This window comes from Loxodonta africana, chromosome 14, assembly GCF_030014295.1.
Source record: "Loxodonta africana isolate mLoxAfr1 chromosome 14, mLoxAfr1.hap2, whole genome shotgun sequence".
Taxonomy (NCBI): Eukaryota; Metazoa; Chordata; class Mammalia; order Proboscidea; family Elephantidae; genus Loxodonta; species Loxodonta africana.
In genome coordinates this window covers 38746674-38754023 of record NC_087355.1, presented here as the reverse complement: position 1 = coordinate 38754023, position 7350 = coordinate 38746674, and positions in this window count along the sequence as shown.

Below are 7350 nucleotides of genomic sequence, written 5' to 3'. Positions count from 1 at the left end.
CTAACCAAAATGGAGGTTCCAAGTATACCCAATGGTGCCTCAGAAGAAAGACCTGGTGATCTATTTCCAAAAACTCAGCCATTGAAAATCCTATGATGTACAGTTCTACTCTGATACACATGGGGTCACCATGAGTTAGAAATGACTCGGTGGCAACTGGTGGTAGTGGTGGCTATCTCATATACATGGAGTCATTCAACAGTGTAACCTTTTGTGTCTGGCTTCTTTCACTGAGCATAATGTTATCAAGGCTTATCCATACTGTAGCATGTATTAGGACTCCATTGATTTTTAAGGGTGAATAATACGCCATTGTGTGTATACGCTACATTTTTTAATCCATTCATCTGTCGAAGGACATTTGGGCTGTTTCTACCCTTTGACTATTGTGAATAGTACTGTTATGAACATGTATGTGCATGTATTTGTTGGAATATCTGCTTTCAAGTCTTTTTAGAATTCTAGTATCCCCCTCCCTCAAATTCTGGCAATGCGGTGGAGGCATTGTGCAAATGGTTTTGAATGAAGAAAAACCTGGGTTGAAGTCTTTGCTTGGTCATTAATTAGCTGTAAATGCAATCTGAGTTGATTGACTAGAACTTTCTGAGATTTGGTTTCCTTGTGTCTAAAATTGGAATTATAATGATGGTAGTAAATAATGTATTTAGAATCTCAGCAAAGGGTCTAGAATAGAGAAAGTGCTCAATTAACTGCCGTAATAAGCACATCTAATATGTAATAACCCAATAAAAATAAAGGTATGTGTTACTCACATAACTGTCCAGGGCAGTTCTGGATGGGTATGGTGGGGCTGGGGGACTGAACTCCAATAGTCTTTCAGAGTCCCAGATTGATGGACACTCTGATATCATTAACAAATGGCTTCCAAGGTCACCATGGGTGTTACCATCCCAGCGAAACAGAAAGGAGGTAGAACATGATGAAGCAGGAAGCATTGGAGGCTTTTAGTGCCACAAATGGAAGTGACATGTCACTTCTGCTCACATCCCACAGGTTACAATTCTTAGGGACATGCCAAACTTCAAGAGAGATATTGGGAAGTATGGTTTAGCTGAGTAAAATTGAAAAGAGAGAGAATGGAATTTAATGAAGCTTATTAGGCTATCCAGTTTAGTACAAGAATTAGACTAAAAACAAAACCCCGAACCCATTGCCGTTGAGTCAGTTCCGACCCAGAGAGACCCAATAGGATAGAGTAGAACCGCCCCAGAGGGTTTCCTAGGCTGTAATCTTTATTGAAGTTGATTGCCACATCTTTCTCTTGCAGAGCAGCTGGTGGGTTCAAACCGCTGATCTTTTGGTTAGCAGCTGAGTACTTAACCACTGTGCACCAGGGCTCTTTAAATTAGACTATGATGGTTTCATTTCGGTGTTGGGTTATATTAGGTTTACGGCCATGTTCACAGTTTGTTTCTTCAAATTAAACTGCTCCCTACTCTTTTGGAAATTTGTAAATCCTTTATTTTTAGTCTAACTACAAAATAATACATATTCACTATGTTAAATTTGGAAAATAAATAAAAGCCTAAAAAGAAGTCACCCAATGTACAGTCACATAATGATAATAATGACAATCACCTTGAGTATATTATCAAGATAAGACTTTATGTATAGGACAACATATATTGAACAAAGTGACTTCCAGGGTTATCCATTTTGTTAACATTAACTATATATACATGACAATTATTTTCCAATGCAGTTATATACATACTTTTATTTTTTGCTAAAATAATTATCATTCTGTTTTGTGTTCTGTGTGGTTGGTTTTTTAAAAATTTAACATCTCATGGACTTGTTCTTTTGTAATTAGATTCCTTTTCTATGCTGCCTATCAAATTACCACAAAATAGTGACTTAAGGTGACATACATTTATTTATTACCTTACAGTCCGTGGATCTGGGGTCTGGGCTTAGTGTAAGTGTTCTCTTCCTGGGATCTCAGGCTGACATCCGTATATTGGACAGGCTGCATTCTCATCTGGAGCTCAGTTTCATCTTTCAGACTCATTCAGGTCATTATCAGAATTTAGTTTCTTGTGGTTGTAGGACAAAGATCCCATTTTCTTATTGGCTGTCAATTGGGGATCACTCTCAGTTCCAAGAGGTTGCCCTTAGGTTCTAACCATGTAGCTGTCTCTTATGGCAGCTTACTTCTTCAAATTCAGCAGGATAATACTTCTAATCCTTTAAATCTCCTCTTTCAGGGAGGACCCAATCCCTTATAAGAGCTAAATTGTTTAGGTCAGGCGCACACAAAATAATCTACCTTTGATTTACTGGAATTCAACTGATTCAAGTCATTAATTGTGCTTTTGTTAGCTGCTGTTGGGTAGGTTCCACCTGAGAGTGACCCCTGGACCCTATGTATAATGGAACGAAACGTGCTCCGTCCTGTGTCTTCCTCACAATGACCACTGTTGCAGCTACTGTGTCAGTCCATCTCAGTAAGGGTTTTCTTCTTTTTAGCTGATCCTCTACTTTACCAAGCATGATGTCCTTCTCCAGGGATTTCTCCCTCCTGATAACATGTCCAAAGTAAGATGAAGTCATACCATCCTCACTTTTAAAGTGCATTCTGGTTGTACTTCCCCCAAGGCAGATTTGTATGTTCTTCTGGCAGTCCAGGGTATATTCAGTATTCCTCACCAACACCATAATTCAAATGCATCAGTTCTTCAGTCTTCCTTTTCATTATTCAGCTTTCATGTGCATATGAGGCAATTGAACATACTATCGCGTAGGTCAGATTGCATTAGTTATCAATGTGACATCTTTGCTTTTTACGATTTAAAAGGGACCTTTTGCAGCATATTTGCCCAATGCAATACAATACATCGTTTGATTTCTTAACTGCTGCTTCCATGGGCATAGATGGTAGACCAAGTAAAATGAAATCCTTAACAACTTCAATCTTTTCTCAGTTTATCATGATGTTGCAGCTGTGAGGGTTTTTGTTTTCTTTATGCTGAGGTGTAATCCATACTGAAGGCTAGGGTATTTGATCTTCATCCGTAAGTGCTTCAAGTCCTCTTAACTTTCAGCAAGCAAGGTTGTGTCATCTGCATATCACAGGTTGTTAACGAGCCTTCCTCCAACTCTGATGCTGCGCTCTTCATAGAATTCTTCTTCTCGGATTGGATTATTTGCTCAGAATACAGATTGACTATTATGGTGGAAGGATACAACCCTGGAACCCATCTTTTCCAATTTTAAACCACACAGTATCCCCTTGTTCAGTTTGAATGACTGCCTCTTGGTCTATGTGCAAGTTCCACATGAGCACAGTTAAGTGTTCTGGAATTCCTATTCTTTGCAATGTTATCCATAATTCATTATGATCCACACAGTCGAATGGCTTTGCATAGTCAATAAATCACAGGTAAACATCTTTCTGGTATTCTCTGCTTTCAGCCAACATCCATCTGACATCAGCAATGGTATCCCTCGTTCCACGTCCTCTTTTCATTCCTTCTTGCACTTCTGTCAGTTCCCTGTTATGTATGGCTGCAGCCATTTTTTATCATCTTCAGCAAAAAAAAAAAAAAAAAAATTATGTAGAATGTAATAGGATCCATTTATGTTCAGATTCCAACTTTCTTGGACATTACATTTAAGCAGTTACAACTATTACAACATATTATTCTATGATTAAAATTGATAATAAACATTACTAAGGATTCTGCATGGTCTGGTATGGGAGGAGGTCAGTGGGAAGGGTGACATCATGAGTTACAGCACTGGGTGACACCAACCCTAGTGATGCCACTGCCTGTGGAGCCATTCTACTCTGTAACACATGAGGTCACCATGAGTTGGAATCGACTTGACTGAAATGGGCTTTGGGTTTCAACTCTCTCTCTGGCATAACAACCAGTGATTACTGAGATGGGGCTGCTTTGCTCTTAAGCCTGAGTGATTGTGATGCACAGAGCCCTGCTGCCAACCCGTGCCGAACTGTGCTGTGGGCAAGAAATAACCTTTGTTATTTGAAATCACTAAGTCTCGTTTCTGCTATCGCAGAAAACATCACCTATCATAATAGATACACCATATCTTTTTTTCAAAGAAAGGTAGAGTTTTACATATATTCTTGCTAAATCTCACCATACTGGTTTTGGTCCATCTTTCTAACTTGTCAAAATATTTTGTATCTTAGTTCTGTCATCACTTTGGCAATGTTTTGTTTGGGAGCACCTGAACATTTGTTAAGTAGCCGTAGATATCTTAATCCCAATAATGACCACGTATACTGATCATGACTGGGTCAATGGCTGAATCCCTTATCATGCCCCTATAGGCTTTTAGTATGAAAAAAGTCATTATTCACTATTCTCTGACACTGTTGTTCAAACAGATAAGAGGTGTGTATTTGTGTGTGTGTGTGTGTGTATGTAGGGTGACATGAGTTACTGCACTGGGTGACATCAACCCTAGTGTAGGACTGTATTTTTTTTTTTAATTTGGATATTGTGGTTAAAAATAATTCCTTGGTATTAAAAAATAATTTAAAATGTACCTTTTTGTATCTCCTTCTTTGTGAAAATTATCTTGCCATTGGGAAATAGTTGCCTATCCATGAAACAAGAATTTTTCACCCATCACTCATACAAAGCTTAACAGCAGATGATGGAAATTGTAGGACTATAATTAGAAAAGGTATTTCTCAATGGGGAAGTATGTACACAGGATGTGGAGTGTGGCAGTGATATTGGACTGTGGGGTAGTTTTACTGAAGACATTCCTGCTGATTCCCACGTTATGCCCCTTCTGATGCACTGTAGAAACCAACTCTATTTTCACTAAATTAAAATAATAATAAAAATATTAATTCTGATTCTCTTTTCCTGTCATGTTTTGGTGGACTGTTAAAACCAAAAAACCAAACCCACTGCCATTGAGTCGATTCCAACTCATAGCAACCCTACAGGACAGAGTAGAGCTGCTCCATAGAGTTTCCAAGGAGCACCTGGTGGATTCGAACTGCTGACTTCTTGGTTAGCAGCTGTAGCACTTAACCACTATGCCACCAGGGTTTCCTGATAGATAGACTGTAGACACTATCAATTCCGAATGATGTTTTAATTATATATTAAGATGTTACCCTACTGCTTTAAAGTTAATATCCTCCATGGACATCCTAATGTTAAACTAGCTTCCTTCACAATTACTTTTCTAATTGGTGTTGCCCTCTTGTTCCTCTAGGAAACCCTGGTGGCATACTGGTTAAGAGATATGGCTGCCAGCCAGAAGGTCGGCAATTCAAATCCACCAGGTGCTTCTTGGAAACTCTATGGGGCAGTTCTGCTCTGTCCTATAGGATCGTTATGAGTTGGAACTGACTCGGAGGCAATGGGTTTGGTTTTTTTTTTTTTTTTTTTGGTTTAGCAGAGAAAACATCTGGGAAAGCCACTGGCTTAGATTTCTAGGAGAATTTGCATCCCCACTGTTGTGGTTGTTCGGTGTTGTTGAATTGATTTCGACTCACAGGGACCCAATGTGACAGAGGAGAATTGTCCTATAAGGCTTTCTAGGCTGTAATCCTTCAAGTAGATGGATTGACACAGTGGCTGCAACAATGGGCTCAAGCATAACAAAGATTGCGATGGTCCAGGACTGAGCAGTGTTTCATCCTGTTGTACATAGGGTCACTATGAGTCAGAGCCGACTTGAGGGCATCTAATAACAACAACAATCTTTACAGGAGCAGATTGCCAGGTCTTTCTCCTGCAGAGCTGCTGAATGGGTTCCTAGTAGCCAACTGCTTAACTGTTACACCACCAGGGTTCCTTTTTATCACCACTACCATTGCCCAATGTGTATATGCATATACACGGAAGCCCCAATGCTACTGTCTTAGTTACCTAGTACTGCAATAACAGAAATACCACAAGTGGATGGCTTTAATGAACGGAAATTTATTTTCTCACAGTTTAGGAGGCCAGAAGTCTAAACTCAGGGTATCGATTCTAGGAGAAGGCTTTATCTGTCTGCTCTGGAGAAAATCCTTGTCTCAGCTTCTCTAACATTCTTCTTGGCATTCCTTGGAGATCTCCACATGACACGTATCTTTCTGCCTTTCTTATTTGCTTGCTTCTGTGCCTAAATCTCTTTTATATCCCAAAGGGGACTGTTTTAACACATACCATACACTGATATGGCCTCATTAGTATAACGAAGAGAACTCCGCTCCCAAATGGGATTACATCCACATTTATAGGGGCTATTTTTTTTTTTTTTTTTAGCATTGACAGCTCATATTTGGGGGGACACAATTCAATCCATAACACGGACATTTTTCAGATACATGATTCAAGTAAAGTTTACTAATCCAGATTATCTAGGATTCAGAGTTTTTCATTTGTAAAATGGCATCGTATTTAGCAGCCAAACTCTTAACCACTATGGCACCAAGTCACCGTAGGATTGTTGTGTGAATTAAAAAGTGATATAATAAAATACGTGAAAGTGTCTCTCATAAGATTTAGCACAACAAATATTAGATTTTATCTATTGGCTGAATTCTTATTAATTGTGAGTGATGGTCAGGTGTATTGTTTTGAGGAAGTAACAAAGACTGTTTGGGCAGAAAAGGCAAGAAGGCCGTAGTAGACATTAATGTTTGACGTAGGCATAGCATAGGGATCAAGTGACTCTCATTGCTCGTGTGGCATGTTTTCTTAAGTTTTCAATTCTAAAAAAGTTATTTTAGTTGTTAATATTCCTGGACTTAAATTTTTTTTTTATTAATTGCTGATCTCCTTTGAACAGTTGAAGACATTATCTGAAGAATTACATACGTTTCTCGCTTTCACTTGAATATTTTGTTGTCCTGCAGGCCCCGGAAGAAAATCTTCTTTATAAGCCTTTGGTATATGAGCTTTTGGTGATGACACAGGAAAGAATGATGAGAAAAATCCCCTCAGTGCTTTCATGGTATAACAGCAAAATGTTATTTTGTAATTTTCATTAAGTGCTACTCTCTTAATGGTGTACTCTCATCCTTCTTATCCCCATTTCTTCCACCTCTGGGGGTATTTGCTTTTAAAAAGAAGAGAGTATTCCCACCTACACTTTAGATTGGTTTCGACTACAATACTATGTATAACCTTTTCAACTTGGCATTCAAAAACATCTATAATCTGACCTCATTTTACCCAGGCCATCTTATCTTTCATCATTATCTGACTTGATTTCTGATTTGAAGGTTTGCGCCAAGAATTTCACTACTTTTTATGTTTTTTACTTCACTAATTCTTATCCTCTTAATTCATTTAGGAGTTGTTCTTCTTTTTCTAATGACCTTCCTCCTTTATTCCATCTACTTAA